The sequence below is a fragment of the Convolutriloba macropyga genome, chromosome 1 (assembly GCF_964194025.1).
Source record: "Convolutriloba macropyga chromosome 1, txConMacr16.3, whole genome shotgun sequence".
Taxonomy (NCBI): domain Eukaryota; kingdom Metazoa; phylum Xenacoelomorpha; order Acoela; family Convolutidae; genus Convolutriloba; species Convolutriloba macropyga.
Window position 1 is genome coordinate 9,796,019 of NC_134468.1, and position 19,737 is coordinate 9,815,755.

General features: G+C 32.1%; 2 protein-coding genes across 5 annotated transcripts in view; one reads left to right on the plus strand and one right to left on the minus strand.

Moving 5' to 3' along the window:
• The window catches only part of LOC142334816 (neuropeptide S receptor-like), a 311,777-nt gene that overhangs the window by 180,138 nt on the left and 111,902 nt on the right, over positions 1–19,737 (plus strand). The window contains exon 1 of one of the 4 annotated variants that reach the window (XM_075383159.1): positions 12,349–12,572. The exons of 2 other annotated variants lie outside the window; for them this stretch is intronic. The gene's annotated coding sequence lies outside the window, so the exon portion shown is untranslated. One more of the 4 variants, XM_075383144.1, reaches the window with a different exon arrangement.
• The window catches only part of LOC142334842 (general transcription factor IIF subunit 2-like), a 143,557-nt gene that overhangs the window by 72,460 nt on the left and 51,360 nt on the right, over positions 1–19,737 (minus strand). The gene's annotated exons all lie outside the window — the stretch shown is intronic.

The window sequence follows — 19,737 nt, forward strand, 5'->3', positions numbered from 1 at the left end:
AAGAAAAAACAACTGACAAAAAGACTAATTTTGATTTTAAAGGCAATTAGTCTTATTTTTGATTTCCAGGTTTTTTAATGCAGTATTTTAATTTTCTCTCAGCTTAGTCGATGTGAGAAATATGTGAAACTGCATCTTTGAGAAAAGTTTTGGGTGGAACTTTAATAGTGCGTATTTTGCTAATTGCCACCATTGTAATTTAAAATGATTTGTATCCTCTATAACAATAAGTGGTAGAATCGTTATGTACAAGAATAAGTGTCTTTTCAAGATTAATCATATAGCAAAACCTTAATCTTCAATAAAGCTTTTTTGATCTGCAATTTACGCTATGAATCAAAGGTTTCACAGGTAGTATGAAAACATTCTTTTCGTGGCGCTCAAAAAGAAAACCACTAACGGAACTGCAAAATAACAAAGGTAAGAAAAGAAACGTTTTCCACGTTAAATTTGTTTTTTATTTAAAAGACTTAAAATAAAACAATGCCTAGCTGACATAAAAAAAATTTAAATTATACAAACCATTATATTAAAAAAATCGTTGACAATCAAACTGTTTATGTACAAGCTGATTTTTTATTGCTACTTTATCAAATTTGTACTTTTAAGACCTCAATAGTTTGCCTTGAAGAAACTCAAAAGAGAACAGACAAGTATTCACTTCTTGCATTTATCGAAAAATTCGTTCTGATACGTTAAATGCTTACTTTTCATAAGACCATAGCCTTATGGATTAACGAAGTTTTGCGTTTGCGTTAAAGAATACTTAGGTTTTAAAACTTTATGAATTACTTAAAAAACATACTGAAATACTTCATATTGACACATAGCTTTAAAAGCTACTGAGTGAATTCTGTGAAAACTAAATGTTCCATGACAAACACAAGCTGTTGCAAATGTATACAGAAAACACTAGTGTATACTTACGTCTATGGTTCAGGTTGAGCCTTTGAGCAAAACATGTTTGTTATCTACTAACAGAAAACGCGAGCAGAGGGTTTCTTATCGTTCCTCGAAATAAACCACGTCATAACTAAGCAAAATCAATACTATTGTACGAATAACTTGGCATTAAAAGTACGACTTAGAAACAGTTACTATATAACCTAGAAGCAATTGTAACCATGAAAGTCAAACAATAAGGCCAATAGTTGAATTTAAACGAATTTGATTTGTCCTGTATATTCAATTGTTTTGTTTAAGTTAACGTTTTTTCGCTTAACTGGAGCACGCTTTGGGTCGAAATGTATTCCGTAATAAACAATTGCAAGCCTATGTACTCACTCTCCTTTTATCTCAACGTTATCTCTCAGTAGAGTACATGTATATACGCCTTCTTTATCACAGACTAGAGAATACTTAAGCAAAATAATAAAAGTGCTTTTAGCCGAAAATATTATGCAAGAATTTTGCACAGCAGACTGAACTTCTCACACGCAAAGTGCAATTCTTCTGCTTTATGCCTAGCAATCAGATCAAAACCTTGAAATGTCAACGTGCGAGGTACTTAGGAGAAACTTCATTCTATTTTACAAATGAAAACGAATAAGAATTAGTCTAACAGGAATAACAACTGAGGCCTCCTCGAAATGTTATAGGTATTCATTGGAAACTATTTGGCTAATTAGGCTAATAGAACGAATGCTAACATCTCAGCCAACAGTTTGAATTTACTTTTAACTGAATGACTTGCTTCTCAAAATAACATTTTAGCGTTTTCATTCTTGACTGGTATTCCATTAAGTTAGTGTATGCCAAAACCCAAACTCAACTGCCGGTTTATAACTTATAATGTATCATATCCTAACGCAATTTGAAGGCTCATTTCAGCGCACAATTGTCTATCAAACTCGATTTGAAAACAATATTGCCTTTATACAACAAAGGAAGGACAATTCAATTTCAAACTGGACTACCTTCGATCATTGCCTCATACCCAAAAAATTTATTGACTTTGTTTCTACATTACCTATTATAACCGAAGAAGAAGACTTTATCAACAACTCAACCCCCTCGGAAACTGAAGTAACTTCTCAGCATATACCCAATCCTTTGACTTCTGACATAGGATCACTTCCCATGGACATCAAGAGCATTTTGCGCAGTTACGATTTCGAAAGTATGCCCCTCTTCAGGAGCCATGAAGAATAATTCGCTGCTTTAGAAGATTTGGAAAATCTGTGGAAAAAGTTTGAATCATGCAGTAATGAAACCAAACTAACCACTATTCACGCTAAAATTGATCATACTACATCATCCACATCCGATGATAACAGAAAGACTGTGATATATTCCATCTTAGAACGGTTCCCTAGTCTTCTTGAAGAAAACTCAAAAAATGAAGAAAACTTCTGGAAAATTAGCACTGAGCCGTCGTCTAACAATGTTCCACAGAAGAGGAGACATTTTCGTGTAGTTCGAGGATGTGCACTTCACAGTGGAAATTTTCCAGAAAGAATGAGATTAGATGAAAATGTGAGGTGTTCATGTGACAATAGCATTTAGAACTGAAAAATTCTTGGTGATTAAAGCTTTTGAACTAGACGTTGGTTTTCAGTATTGAATTGTTTCCATTTATAACCTTTTACTTGAAATGCTCTGCATTATTAAACTTCCTTGTGTAAGCTTATTATCCAATATTTAGTAGTTGCAAAACCACTCCTTTATATAACAGTTTGTTGAATCAACATTATCCACGTCAGAGAAACAGGAAACAGTGTTCGGCCTGTTCCAAGGAGTAGAAAGTCAAAAATTTGTTCCCCAGAGGAACCCCAAACCGTAAATTATTGTTCTGAAGATGTTGAAACTGATACGCGCAAGAGAGTAGACGATATAAAGAGCTGACGTTAGAAAACGCCGCAACTTGTTTTGATTTAAGTAGAGCCGAAATAAAAAATTTGCCGTTAATTACCTTAAAATTCTAGTTGATTACTAAGAAAAGTACCTGAATGGGTTAATAGGTCTCATGTTCGGTTATGATAGTTTCATATCAAGTCCCAAGAGCCGCTGAGGCATGGCCATGGTCCACGATGGTTCCAAGATAATTATATTTTAATTCGCTTTCAGTGTCTATAATAGGAGATACTAAATTCTCTGTTCTCACATACTCGGTTATGATTGGGGAAAATATTAGTAGTCTCATTTGAGAAGCCAATTTAATTGGCCACAACATTTATCTTAAATTATCAACTAATAATTTAAAATAAAATGTCGGCTCTCTTTTAAATCAGCTCTTTTCACTTCGGTTCTCTTACAATTCACTGGTTGAAACAAAAATCCAACCTGACCACCTGATTTTTTATGAATAAAAACACCTATATTGTGAGAAGTTCAGTCTGCTCTGCAAAATTCTTGCATAATATTTTCGGCTAAAAGCACTTTTATTATTTTGCTTAAGTATTCTCTAGTCTGTGATAAGGAAGGCGTATATACATGTACTCTACTGAGAGATAACGTTGAGATAAAAGGAGAGTGAGTACATAGGCTTGCAATTGTTTATTACGGAATACATTTCGACCCAAAGTGTGCTCCAGTTAAGCGAAATAACGTTAACTTAAACAAAACAATTGAATATACAGGACAAATCAAATTCTTTTAAATTCAACTGTTGGCCTTATTGTTTGACTTTCATGGTTACAATTGCTTCTAGGTTATATAGTATATGGTTCTAAGTCGTACTTTTAATGCCAAGTTGTTTGTACAATAGTATTGATTTTGCTTAGTTATGACGTGGTTTATTTCGAGGAACGATAAGAAACCCTCTGCTCGCGTTTTCTGTTAGTAGATAACAAACATGTTTTGCTCAAAGGCTCAACCTGAACCATAGACGTAAGTACACACTAGTGTTTTCTGTATGCATGTGCAACAACTTGTGTTTGACATGGAACGGTTAGTTTTCACAGAATTCACTCAGTAGCTTTTAAAGCTATGTGTCAATATGAAGTATTTCAGTATGTTTTTTAAGTAATTCATAAAGTTTTAAAACCTAAGTATTCTTTAACGCAAACGCAACACTTCGTTAATCCATAAGGCTATGGTCTTATGAAAAGTAAGCATTTAACGTATCAGAACGAATTTTTCGATAAATGCAAGAAGTGAATACTTCTCTGTTCTCTTTTGAGTTTCTTCAAGGCAAACTATTGAGGTCTTAAAAGTAAAAATTTGATAAAGTAGCAATAAAAAATCAGCTTGTACATAAACAGTTTGATTGTCAACAATTTTTTATATAATGGTTTGTATAATCTAAATTTTTTTTATGTCAGCTAGGAATTGTTTTATTTTAAGTCTTTTAATTAAAAAACAAATTTAACGTGGAAAACGGTTCTTTTCTTACCTTTGTTATTTTGCAGTTCCGTTAGTGGTTTTCTTTTTGAGCGCCACGAAAAGAATGTTTTCATACTACCTGTGAAACCTTTGATTCATAGCGTAAATTGCAGATCAAAAAAGCTTTATTGAAGATTAAGGTTTTGTTATATGATTAATCTTGAAAAGACACTTTTTCTTGTACATAATGATTCCACCACTTATTATTATAGAGGATACAAATCATTTTAAATTACAATGGTGGCAATTAGCAAAATACGCACTATTAAAGTTCCACTCAAAACTTTTCTCAAAGATGCAGTTTTACATATTTCTCACATCGACTAAGCTGAGAGAAAATTAAAATACTGCATTAAAAAAACCTGGAAATCAAAAATAAGCCTAATTGCCTTTAAAATCAAAATTAGTCTTTTTGTCAGTTGTTTTTTCTTTGACTAAGTTAAAAGAACTCAAGTCAAATCCTCATAGGATTCATAACAAACAAACGGTTGAAAACATAGAAATCCCTTCGGAAAGATACCATCAAAACGAAGTGCACAAAGCCAAGAATACTTATTAACACAAAGAAAAGTGAAACAACAATTTCCAAAAGCTTTAAATAGTTTAAACTTTGAACTTGGTGCATCATGAGTATCAGGGTTTTAACGCTGGAAACTTTTCCAAATCGGTCAAATTGACTGTAGAAAAACACTTGTCAGTTTGACGATGGTATCAGAGCGCCTAATTTGATCTCTACTCTCGGTGTTGACAGTTTTTGATGGTAGCAAAAATCAAGGTTAGTTGTTTTAACTGTTACTTAATGTGGTTATGACTTAAAAGTATCTCTATATTAGTTATTCTGCAATCTTTGAAGTTCATTAGCAGAACATTTTTAAGAGAAAATTAATCATTTAAAGAGTTCCACTGACCTCTCTTTTCAAGGATTACTGGTAAAAAATGTCAACACTGTGCTAATATTGGAAAACCGGTGGCCGCCGTATTGGCTGACAGGGTGTTTATAGACAACCAAAAAATGAGAAATTTAACCAACAATTTAAGTAAAATGAGCAATGAAACCTATTCTGAAGCTATGATTGACCAATTTAAAACACTATTCCGTAAGCGGACAAATCCACTGAAGTTTGTTTATCAACTAGTGCAACGAAGGTCTATCCGTGGTCGGACCATATTTAACCGCATCTGGCCATGCCTCGCGGGCCATGGCCATGCCTCAACGGCCTGTGGGACTTGATATGAATCTATCACAACCGAACTACTGATTTATAAACCCATCACACTTTTATTACCAATTATGATAAAAACTGTCAGCTAAATTGCTCATTTTTTCTTTGTCGGCTAAACGCCCCGTCAGCCAATTTTCCTAGCACCCAGGAAAACCATGTGTTTTTTCTGTACTCTTTTATAAAACAATGCAAAATAATACACTTCAGGAATGCTTGTAGAACTCGTGCAGTAAAAATTGCATAATAGACCATGTGAATTTAGTCTATATAACATAGTAAACTATATCAAAAACCTTAGTAAAACCAGAAAGTCTCCTTCGCTTCTTTGACACACATAGAGTTGTAGTTTAAATAAATTGTGAGAACGTGTTTCAACTGTTTTGCGTTCGCAACTATGTAACAGATCTCAACTATTATGATGTAATTAACCCATGAATGCTATTTTTAGATCACGAACTCAAACTCAAACTTTGACTTTTAATTAGAGCGATAGGCCAAATTTTCACGTTTTCACATTTTATTATATTTGGTAATTCAAAGTAACGCGGTCACCGATTATTGAGTTTTGAATACTAAAAGTAGTCTTTTTTCAAAGTCAATTATTCTTGAATAGTGTTTTTAGATCACAAACTCGAACACAAACTCAAAACTTCAATTCTTACGTAGAGTGATCTACCAAGCATCACCATTTTAATATACTTGCTTATCGAAATCCATACTGCATATTGTTCAGTTTTGAATACTAAAAAAGAAGTCCTTTTAAAAAAAGTCAATTATGCTTGGAGACTATTTTCAGATCACAAACTCGAACTCGAACTCAATGGTTCAACTTTTTATGTAAAGTGGTCGGTCATGTTTCACATTTTTAATACACTTGCTTATCCAAGGCCATACCGTCTCCGGTTGTTGAGTTTCGAACACTAAAAAACAAGAATTTTGTCTCAAATTCCCTAAAAAGTACATCTCTGGAACCATTTGGTGTCCATTTGTGTAAGCAGACTTTAAAAACAAACAAATTTGTTAACCTAAACCCCTAAATTTAAGGTTTTTGTTTGAGCTCTCAAATCCCACAAGACTGTTCCACTCAATTTTGCTAAGAAACGTTTGATGAGGTTAATTTATTTTTCATTTTCTTTAGATAAACAAGGATTAATTGAAATTCAATAAAATTATGAAGAAGTTAATACAACAAAAATTTAAAGAATCATGTAGCGTTAAACTTTCGATGAAATGCAAGTTCACAATTACAGTCTTAGCTGTGAACAAATCCTGAGCCCAAGCAAAGGTTAATATGAAACTTAACTAATACATTGTTTTTGTCAAGCAGTCCCAGCAGTTTTCAGTCTATGCAAAAAGTTGAAACCGAAAGATTTAGAAGAAGTTGTGTTATATCTGACAATTGAAATAACAAATGACTCTGAATAATCATATGAAAACAACTATATACAGTGAAACCTCAGTTTTTTGGATAATGTAGGTACGTTTTAAAGCATTTGACTCCATTTAGGTACACACTATATATTTTTTTGAATTAAAGATATGTCTATGATGTTGATATTTTAAATAGACATAGTGTAGCGCCATTGTGAAGCACTCAATGTTTAAGCTATACAATCCTTTAAATAAGAATGTTAAAAAAATTTAATTTTCACATCTTTCAATTAATTGTAAATGGAATCAGACGTCATACACTGATTAAACAAAAAAACTCAGCTTTTGAACAAAAAACTTTTGACTGATCCGTCATAAGTAACAAAAGTACACAAAAAAGTTTCACTTCAAAAAAACATGCAACAAACTTATTTGAAGTTCTAAAAATTAGACTTGTTCGCTAAACAGTATACACCCTACATTATTTTTTATTAATTAAATACCACCTCATATATTATACAAGGAATTTTTTTAATTGTTAATTCAGAAAATTAACATTCACTTGAAAAATGCTGAGTTAATGTATGTAACGATGAATTTAAGAGTTTTTCATATTTTTGAAAAACTTTCAAACACTTGATTATTTTTTTGAAAATATTGGCGGATAAAGTCTGTCGATCTGCGTCAGTCAGGACACGTTACCTTAAAGTAGATAACAGCTTCTGTTGGTTATGTTAAGCGGATGTCTAGAGAAATGAATTGTTTTCGTTTTTAAGAAAAAAAAACACATTGTTGTAGATAGTTGGTAGAACAAGTAATATTGGAAGGTAAAAAAGTAGGTTGTAGTGATAGGTGTCAGTAGTTATAGTAGTGAGTAATAGTATCTAGTAGTAGTTGTAGGTAGTACTAGCAGGTAGTAGTAGTAGGTACTAATTGTAGATAGTATTTGCAGGTTGTAGTAGTAGGAAGTAGCAGTAGTAGGCAGCAGTAGTGTTGTGTTCGATTCCGAAATGTTCTCAAGGCTTCTTAGCTCAATTATATGTTATATAGACACTGCTCTTTTCAAATTCTATTGGATGTACCTCTTTCCGATGATCTATCAGATATCGTTACGGTTATGTTATTTTAAAACATCAACAGAGCAATGAGTCATCCAAAATATTAACACTGGGTTACGGAATGCACAGTAACTTTGATTCAAGAAAGAACAATAATGAACTCATTTGATTTTTGTTGGCTTGAGGTGCTCTGGTATTTTACTTCCAGTGTTCAATAATTGAGTCTATTGAGTATGTTTGAACCATTTACTGAAGAAGCTATTCGCTTTTGTTTAAGATTTCAGTCCCAGCACGCATTACCCATTAGTGTTATTCCCAATACGCAAACAAGACTTATACACTATTGGAGCTGTTTCTAGCAACCCCTGCAGATACAGAGGTTGTGTTCCTTGTTGCTTAATTGATCAAGTGGCTAATAAACTTTTGAAAAAATAGCTATTTTTTTTAGTTCCAGTGCAAACTACTCTTCTTGTACATCATTACACTTTTTGTCTGGTTCAAGCTCTTGATGAATTCCTATCATTCTACTTTATTTAACTAAAAAGTTCAGCTGCTCCTGCTTATCATAGTTTTACCACCAACTTTTTCGGTTTTTTACAGAAATTATTCATTTTACTTAGCTCAATTTATTGTTTATCTCTCAACAATTTATCTCAAACACATTTTTCCTGAAATTAATCCTGCTCAATCCTAAAAGTATAGCTGATCAAGTGTGGAAAGTTCTTTGTTTTCAAAAAAGCATGCTCAGAACATCAAAAAAAATGTTTTTTGTCTACTGTGTTTCAACTTTTGTTTCATTTTCTTGCCAAGGATTAAAAGACAAAAGCATGAATTTAATTTTTTTTCTGTAAAGAACCTTGATAGTTTTTTAATATAGTAGCTAGATAGGTGTAGAAAATTCAACAATTTTCAAAAGAGCATGCTCAGAACATCAAAAAATTGTTGTCGTCTTCGGTTGTAACAATTTGCTTGCCAATGTTTGAAGGACAAAATCGTGATTTTTGACTACGCGGAAGGTCAAAATCTGTTTGTAAGTTATAATATTGTTGGATCGTAGAAACGAATGACAACATTCTTCTAAGCAATTCAATTGCCCTCCTCCAGGGAATTCTCTCTTTCTCTCTCTTATCAGACTTGCATGCATATAAATACATAAATACATAAACACATTCAGACATATATAATTACATTCCACTGTAAACATATAGAAAAACATACACATATAAAATCAAAAATGCCTTGACATAAACACACATTTAGAATTTCTACAGACAAACATACATTCCAGCTCATATTCATACAAACATATTACTAAACTTAAGCACTGTTATACTTACTTATGAACAAATATACTTTCACGATTATATACATGAATACGCATAATTTATACATAACATTTTCATTCTTTGATTTCTTTCAATTGCTCATTCATGCGTAAAAAAATTTTGAACACATGCATGCAAACATACCTAGTTGTTTAGATAGAAATATACATAGTTACAAATGCATACAAAAAAATAAAGACATGCTTTCCACATTTGCAATAGTATTGTCATTAAAAACTGCTTCTGACTGCTCTTTGACTTATTTCAGACCATTCCAGAATTGAGTTGTTCCGTTCCTACTTGGTTGAACAAAATGAGGTCCATAAAAATCACTTTTGAGTGCTCTTTCGTAGCGCAAAATCCATTTCAAACCATTTTAGGACTTTGAAAAATTTTGAAAAATTTTCAAAAAAAATTTGAAACTTTCGTAGGTTTCAACCCCCATACTGCATAGGTGAAAAAGTGAAGTCAACATAAAATCACTTTTGAGTGCTCTTTCATAGCGCAAAATCCATTTCAGACCATTTTAGGAATTTGAAAAATTTTGAAAATTTTTTTCAAAAAATTCGAAATTTTTATGTTTCGACCCCCATACTTCATAGGTGAAAAAAAGTGAAGTCAACAAAAAATCACTTTTGAGTGCTCTTTCATAGCGCAAAATCCATTTCAGACAATTTTAGGACTTTGAAAAACTTTGAAACATTTTCGAAAAAATTTTTGAAAATTTTTCTCAATCGCGCACAAAACGTGAATTCAAAACCACCAAAACCCAATTCCCAAGTTTCAATTTACATGAACCTTCAAAATGAAATGGAAATAGCTGAAAAGTATAGTAAATTGCCTTACACTCTGAAAAAATTATAAGATTTCACTTTTTCAGAGATAAAATTTCTTGTAGGGGGGGGTCCGGACCCCCCCCCCCCTACAAGCACTAGGCAACTTACTATACTACTAGTGTCAGTAAAGAAAAACACAATTGGTTTTCTAGGCAAAAAAATTTGAATTATGCACTTTTCTATGTTGATTGCTTTTGGTTGTTATGCCTTACGATGTTCTCGTTAATGGCACATTCAGAAAAAATATTTATTACATAAAGGGTGCCCACACAGTGCGCAATTGATTATTTTCAGTGTTTTTTATGAATGGATTTTGATCTTAAAGGCGCGGGCACCGTTTCCTGGTAAAATTGATTCGATTTTTTTAATTTTTGTAGGTATTTGCGCTTTTTGTAGTAGAATTGTAATCTATTTACACCAATCTCTCAGTGGTTTTTTTATGAAAGTATAAACGAAGCCAATGAATGATTTCAGTTGACAGCTAACAGCTTTCATGACTTTGAATATTACTATTTTCACCAAGTGTACAACAACTTTCTAATTTTGCCCGTTTTGGTTTTCTGTCTACTTGTTAATTATTCTCAATAAAGACGGGTCCATCTATATTCTGGTGAAAAGAAAGTCACTTTTTTAGTTTTTATCTGATTTGAACTTTTTCATTCAGTTTTTCGAAGAAAAAACTAGATTGATTTTGAGTTTTGGTCCTAAGTAGGGCTTTTTTTATTTGATTTTGTAGTTTGTTTTGTCTATTACTCCCTTTGTTGGCTGGTATCATCGGATTTCTAATGAGTTTTTTTCCATTTGTATATTGTATAGGGCTTAAAGCGATTTTTTAAATGGATAAACCAAATGTTTTCAAACAATAAGTGATTTTTGAAAGTTTTGTACCTCTTCCCCATTAGTTGGACAATTAATTCAAAAACAGTGGTTGAGAATCGTTGATGCTTATGCATATATAGAAACAAATTTAAAGAACTGACAGCAGAATAGTTCAAAAATGCGTTTCCTTGAATGAAATTTAGGGTTGAGTTTAGCTCTATTCTACAATACATGCTCGACCATTTATTCATATTAAAATTGACACCCTTCTAGACTATTCAATTTTTCCTTAAGCCTAGGTTTAAGTATGGATATATGACTTGTTATATGAGATTTTTTCCTGTAATGGCAGTTTATTTTTCACGACCGGTTTTCACTACAAACGACGCTTGTCTAATATGGTTCTTTAAAGAGAATTTTTAAAAAAAACTCCTAGCATGTCAGACTTTCAAATGATTCTACAATAAAAACGTCGGGGTAACCTGGGCCAGCTCATTTCTTACATTGAAAGAATTAGCTGAAAACTTGGTTTCGTTAAATTTTGCACCAAACAAATTGAGTTCAAATTTTTCGCAGCAGGTAAATATTAAGTAGCCAGTAATTTGTTACGAAAGCCTTGAGATAATTTACGTTCATCTGCAATCTTGCACTTTTCAAAACATCTTTGATGCTGGAAAGCAATTTACGATATTTTTTCACGTGTTCTTTCAATTTTATGTACGCACTTGGCCAAAAACATGGTTTTAATTAAAGCAAAGACATTTATCGAGTACTCGATAATTTGGTAGGCTAGACTAACCAAAATTATCAAAAACACAAATCCATATTAAAAGTAATCTCAGATTATCATAATTTTCTCATTTTCCTCAAAAAATGATCAAAAGCAAGCAAAATGCGGCTTTTGTTGTTTTGCATTTATTTTCAATAAACAACTTCTGAAAAGTTAAACTGAAAAGCTTTAAAGTCATGTGTCTGAGGCTGACAAACAATCAAAAGCAATATTAAAGAGCAATCTACCCCAAATTGGTTTATTTTCCTAATCGCGTTAACCCGACCCCCCCCCCCCCCCCACCCCCGAGTCCCCCTCCTCCACCTCTCGGTCTCGGAGCCCATTTTAAGTGGAAAAATTGTAAATTCTCAGCCACCCTGGGCGGAAACAATTACAATCATTGAAAACAATTCCTGCCAACACCTGAATTAACATTATGACTTGCGACTTTTTAGCCCGTAAGAGCTTTTACGCCAGATTAAATTGAAATAAGAGCCCGTTATTTTGAAATAACTCCGTGTCATAAACTTAGAGAGAGGTTATTTCAAACCTCTTAGCTGCTTTTCTAAACTCATTTGCTTATTTTTCTTACCCCTCGCCCGTGCGGAAACGCAAAACAAACCCAAAGTGCGGTTATGGTGCATTGAACCCTATGGCCGGAAAAATTGGAAGTAGAAATTTTGTAACAAATTCTGTTTTCCCTTTTATTTAGGAGTTGCCCTGTTTACCGGCATAATATTTTGTTCAGTGTTAAGAGATTAAAATCGCACCAGATTCTTACCCCTCTATTGGAAATCTGCCTCATTGCCCAAGAACCATTACACTGTTCTTAAATCAGGAATAGGCAAGTATGGAATACCGCATTTGTGTCTTCTATTCTTTATTCTTTATTCTCTTTCTCTTTCTCGGTCTTAATATCGTAATCTGATCAGTCAAAATAGTAGGAAATATTGGCCCGATAATTAGAGGCCGGCCTTGTTTTATGAGAGGAGCTCAAGTCCCGACCATCAAATATTTCCGCCCTCACTTCAAAAACGTCACTGCTTAAAGAGGTCAGTTATAAGCTATATGCACTGCTCTTTTTCAACCCATTAATTTTGAACTCATTTTTTTCAAGTTCAAGATTAAACAAAATTCTCGGAAATTTCCCAGAAGAGCTGTATAGGCAGATATCGCAAGGAATTGTTAGAAATTATAAGCACAAGGAACGCAGCAACGTCGCGGTTTGAAGCGCGACCTTCTCTTTTAAGACAAATTTTAATTTTGAGTATAATTCGAATTTAAAAAATTTGGATAAAAAATAATTTTGATCACGTGCACAAAATATTAGACCATTTTATCTTGAACACAAATTATTAGACCATTTTATCTTGAACACAAATTATTAGACCATTTTCAAGGCTGATCGCAAGAAAACTTTCTGAGAATCGACTGAACTTAGAAGTGATTTCAACCATGATTTCCCCAACCAAGCATATCTTGGAAAAATGTTTTTTTTTCATTAGTACGAATATCTTATTTTATCTGAATGTTATTATCCAACACAAAAAAAAATTATCTAGTAGAAATTGGGTGTGAAACAATTGATTTAATAATGTTCAAAAACATTTGAAAATTAATTTTTGTTTTCTCTTGAAGCTAGAAAGGGGATATGTTTTATTTTCCTCTAAAATTCCACCGTTTAAGTGGGGACTAGCCAAGTCTATGACACCCACCCCACCCCCCCCCCCCTCCATTATAATTTAGGTATCGCTATACAGCGCCGTTACTGTGTAAAAATTAGCTCATGCTTAAGAGAGGGGGTAGTCTTATAAAAGTATAGATCCAAAAGAAAATGTTAGCTTATTGGGTTTTAATTTGCGCAATTTTGAGTTGGGTTTCCAATTTGAGTTTTTGTTAGAAGAAAGGATTTTATCAGATTTTATCATCAAGTTCTTGTCTGTCAGTAAGTGACAAAAGACATTAAAAGAGGAAGGAAAGGAAAGATTTGATTGAATTCGGAGGGAAAGCAAGGCGTGAAGGAACGAACACATTTTCCCAATTTGACCATTTTGACAGTTAGCCGTGTTAACAGCGCGTATAATTAAACTGTCATTCATTCATTCAACGTCTAAACTCCCTTTAGTTATGCCCCCTCCCTACCCCCTCCCCTCCCCCTCCGACTTTCGCATTATTGTTTAACGTTGTTGGCATTATTGTTTTCGGATAATTGCTTAACGTTTTTTCATTTTGTTTTTTTTCTAATTACGAGGTTTTTTACCAGGCAGCAAAATTAAATTTTTGTATATTTAATTTTTTTTCTCTTTTATGAAAGTGTAAGGGTCATTTAGATACACGACAATTCAAGAAATCGCTTCTAGCTCAAAGAAAGGAGAGTTTGTTCAAAGTGAAACTAAGGACCGTGTAAAAAATTTCATTACCGAAAAAAATTAGGATTCTTAAAAAGATTACATATCGTAACTAATGTTTTGAAAAGGCAAGTTTCAATAAATCGAGTGAATAAAACGTGTCCCCCCTTTTTAAAGATTCGTAAATATTTTGATTGATGGAATTTAGTTACGCAAAACGTGGAAATAAGTTACTTACATAGTGGAAAGGGCTGAAATTTTTTTGTCACCAGTATTTACTGATAAGCCGAACTTTAACAGTAATTAACTGAGACCAAAATGACTTTTTTAGGAAAAAAGCAATCTGCAATTGTACAACAGCTTATTGTCTTTTTAATCCACTAATAGTATCGAGAGAGAAATGTATGAAATCATTCACCACTTAGGTTTTTCTTTGATTTCGGAAATTAGATACTGTAACCGTGGGAACGGGTGAGATGAAAACGAGTTATTTATAATCTGAAAACCAGTGACTCATGGTATGCAAATGAACGATGAAAAATTGTCCCAGGTTTTCACGAGAGCGCTTTGTGAAAAGTGAGGACACAAATAACCAAAATTTAAAGAAATCTGAACAAGTTAGCCCGGTGTCAATCGTTTTCACAACTGCTTAGAACTGTAATTTGAAAACAGGGGTAGTGAAAAAACTTTAAAAATCAAATATTTATACTAATTTTTTGACATTGGCTGCGTAATGTATAAACATTTCAAAAAATTATTTCAGGAAGTGCGGTTATATGCTGATGGCATAAATTTTTTAAACAAAAATTTAATAGTCTCCCAAACCAAATTTGTTCACTTTTTTCCTTATTGGCAATTCAACACCTTCATAAAACGTAATAATAATGCATGCAAGGCAACGAGTTTTCATATCTCTATATTCTAATACTCTATGAGAACCGCCCTTAGTGTCAATAGACGCATTTCTTTGTTCAAATAGCTTTGTGACAAAACGTAATAGAAGCAGGAGAGGAAAGCAAATGCTTGAAATCAAATTGGACAAAAATAAATACGAAAATCAACTTTGACCAAATTACGGTAAAATTTGTTACTTTTTGGACAAAAATTGAAACAATAACAACATTGAAAAATTTGATCTAAAATATTGTCTTAGTTGTAAGTATTAGGCGTGAAAGTGAACTATTTTATAATAATATTTTCCTTTTTTCTCAAGTTCAACTTCTTTTATGTTTCCTTTCAATCCGAGCTAAATTTAAATTGAAGAATCAGCTTTTTGTTCAGTGTGCAAATACGGCTATTTCTATCTTATCAGAATGCGAACAATAAATTAAAGCAAAGTTTTTGCTTCAACAAGTTTTTTTTCCAGATAAAAAAGTGCAAAACTCTGAAATTTTGGAATTCGAAGCTGGCAGCTTTCTTTGGAGAAAATACGCAAAATAACTAAAAAATTTTTTTTTGGTAATTTTTATATCCTCCTCATATCATCGCTGTAAAACTAAATAAAAAGAAACGCTTGAATTTCCAAAAAAAACATAAGATAGATAGATCATCGCAATTTGAAAAAGGTAGTGTAGTTTTACTACTTAGACTACATAATAGCAACATAAAAGCTCAGAATTCACGAGAGCGCTTTGTGAAAAGTGGGGACACAAATAACCAAACTTTAAGGAAATCTGAACTAAGCTAGCCCGGTGTCAATCGTTTTCACAATTGCTTAGAACTGTTATTTGAAAACAGGGGTAGTGAAAAAACTTTAAAAAATCAAATATTTATACTAATTTTTTGACATTGGCTGCGTAATGTATAAACATTTCAAAAAACTATTTCAGTAAGTGCGGTTATATGCTGATGGCATAAATTTTTTCAACAAAATTTTAATAATCTCCCAAACCAAATTTGTTCATTTTTTTCCTTATTGGCATTTCAACACCTTCATAAAACGTAAAAATAATACATACAAGGCAACAAATTTTCATATCGCTATATTCTAATACTCTATGAGAACCACCCTTAGTGTGAATAGACGAATTTCTTTGTTCAAATAGCTTTGTGACAAAACGTAATGGAAGCAGGAGATGAAAGCAAATGTTTGAAATCAAATTGGACAAAAATAAATACGAAAATCAACTATGATCAAAATACGGTAATATTTGTTACTTTTTGAACAAAAATTGAAACAATAACAACATTGAAAAATTTGATCTAAAATATTGTCTTAGTTGTAAGTATTAGGCGTGAAGGTGAACTCTTTTATAATTATATTTTCCTTTTTTCTCACGTTCAACTTCTTTTATGTTTCCTTTCAATCTGAGCTAAATTTAAATTAAAGAATCAGCTTTTTGTTCAGTGTGCAAATACGGCTATTTCTGTCTTATCAGAATGCGAACAAAAAATTAAAGAAAAGTTTTTGCTTCAACGAATTTTTTTTCCAGATAAAAAGTGCAAAACTCTGAAATTTTGGAATTCAAAGCTGGCAGCTTTCTTTGGAGAAAATACGCAAAAAAACTAAAAAATTTTTTTATTGGTAATTTTTATATCCTCCTCATATCATCGCTGTAAAACTAAATAAAAAGAAACGCCTGAATTTCCCAAAAAAATATAAGATAGGTAGATCATCGCAATTTGAAAAAGGTACTGTAGTTTTACTACGTAGACTACATAATAGCAACATTAAAGCCCATAATTGTACAAAATGAAGTAAAATAATGATAATCAATGAAATCGTTTCGTTCTTTTTGCAACACATATATTCTTCCACGAAATCTGAACATATATTTTGTTCCTTAGGTCCCTGAAAAAACACTATTCAATTTGTGGTAGCATTTTAAACTCCTTTTGTGGTTTGCCGACGCTTAGATTCAGGAAATTTTGGATATTTCACTTCTGAATTTATGGAGTGTCATATCTTATGGGGTTAAAACAAGCTCTGACAGCCAAGTCTAAATGAAACTCTGGAGAAAAAATTAATATTTTTCTAATAGTTGATATAAGTACGGCTCAGTATTGCAGATGACCTTATATACAACAATCTCTAATCTTTTTCATTTTCATAGGGACAGAGTATCGTAAGATACGTAAGGTTTTTATTCCTTGTGACATTTTGCTCAACAGAAATTTCAGACGTTCTGGCTATTTAAGTTTATTGTACAACCACTTTGAAGAAATTGACCTATAATAATCTCTTAGTGGCTAAGTATTAGACGCGAACGCGAACTCTTATTTTGTAAACATTTTCGTTTTTTTTTCAAAATTCAACATCTTTTTAGCTTTCGTTCAATCCGATCTAAAATTAAGTTGAACAAAAACTTTATTGTTCAATGCGCAAAAGCGAATGTTTCCATTTTGTCAAAATAAGAACAACAAATCAAAGTAAAGTTTTTGCTAGAACGAATTTTTTTTAAAGATAAAAACGGCAAAACTCTGATTTTTGACATCGGAAACTGGCCGCACCCTTTAGAGAAAATACGTCAAAAAACTAGAAAAAGTTCTTAGTTCTATTTTTTCATTTCCATCTCTATATCATCGCTGTAAAATTAAATAAAACGAAACCCATGAAAGTCTAAAAAACATAAGATAATAATATAAACGCTTTATGCAAAGAGGCAGTGTAGTTTTACTGACTACAATATAACAGCAAAAGACTGATAATGTAAAGAGAAAAGTAAAATAATGGTAATTATTAAAATCAATTTGTTACTTTTGCAATTTTTATGTCGTTCCAAGAAATCTGAACATGTGTTATGTTCCTCGGGTCCCTCAAAATTTCCATCAAATATTGTTTGCAGCATATTTAACTCCTTTTGTAGTTTGCAAAAGCTTAGGTTCAATAGAATTTTGTTCACTAGAATAATACCATAATGAATTACGCTTTTTACGGCGAATTTGCAGTTATTCTTTTGTGTTGTGTACAAAGTACATGTGCGATTACTAAACAAAATTTTTGAGTTGGCAGTTTTACTTGTTTGTAAGGCAGTTTTTTTTTCAAATTTCTAAGAAATTCTTTTGCATTAAAAGCAGCTCTATTGTTCAGCAAAGTTTTTTTCATTTGGTTTAATAATTTGTTTTTGAATCCATTGAGCTGTCAAACATTTTTTGCTGTTAAAACAAGCGTTGACATCCCAGTCTAATCAAAATTCTAGAGAAAAAATTAGTTTTTGTCAATAGTTGACAGAAGTACGACTCAGTATTGCAGATGACTTTATACACAACCACCTATAATCTTTTTCATTTTCATAGGGACAGAGTATCGTAAGACACGTTATTCCTTGTGGCATTTTGCTCAACAGCAATTTTAGATCTTCTGGGTTTTTAAGTTTATTGTATAACCACTTTGAAGAAATTGACCTATAATAATCTCTTAATGGTTAAGTATTAGACGCGAACGCGAACTCTTATTTTGTAAATATTTTCGTTTTTTTTTCAAAAATCAACATCTTTTCAGCATTCGTTCAATCCGATCTAAAATTAAGTTGAACAACAAACTTTATTGTTCAATGCGCAAAAATGACTGTTTCCATTTTGTCAAAATACGAACAACAAATCAAAGTAAAGTTTTTGCTTGAACGAATTTTTTTTACAGATAAAAACGGCAAAACTCTGATTTTTGACATCGGAAACTCGCAGCACCCTTTGGAGAAATTACGTCAAAAAACTAGAAAAAGTTCTTAGTTCTAATTTTTCATTTCCATCTCTATATCATCGCTGTAAAATTAAATAAAACGAAACCCATGAAAGTCTAAAAAACATAAGATAATAAGATAAACGCATTATGAAAAAAGCAGTGTAGTTTTACTGCAAAGACTACAATATAACAGCAAAAGACTCATAATGTAAAGAGAAAAGTAAATTAATGGTAATTATTAAAATCAATTTGTTACTTTTGCAATTTTTATGTCGTTCCCAGAAATCTGAACATGTGTTATGTTCCTCGGGTCCCTCAAAATTTCCATCAAATATTGTTTGCAGCATATTTAACTCCTTTTGTAGTTTGCAGAAGCTTAGGTTCAGTAGAATTTTGTTCACTAGAATAATACCATAATGAATTACGCTTTTTACGGCGAATTTGCAGTTATTCTTTTGTGTTGTGTACAAAGTACATGTGCGGTTACTAAACAAAATTTTTGAGTTGGCAGTTTTACTTGTTTGTAAGGCAGTTTTTTTTTCAAATTTCTAAGAAATTCTTTTGCATTAAAAGCAGCTCTATTGTTCAGCAAAGTTTTTTTCATTTGGTTTAATAATTTGTTTTTGAATCCATTGAGCTGTCAAACATTTTTTGCTGTTAAAACAAGCGTTGACATCCCAGTCTAATCAAAATTCTAGAGAAAAAATTAGTTTTTATCAATAGTTGACAGAAGTACGACTCAGTATTGCAGATGACTTTATACACAACCACCTATAATCTTTTTCATTTTCATAGGGACAGAGTATCGTAAGACACGTTATTCCTTGTGGCATTTTGCTCAACAGCAATTTTAGATGTTCTGGGTTTTTAAGTTTATTGTATAACCACTTTGAAGAAATTGACCTATAATAATCTCTTAGTGGTTAAGTATTAGACGCGAACGCGAACTCTTATTTTGTAAACATTTTCATTTTTTTTTCAAAATTCAACATTTTTTCAGCATTCGTTCAATCCGATCTAAAATTAAGTTGAACAACAAACTTT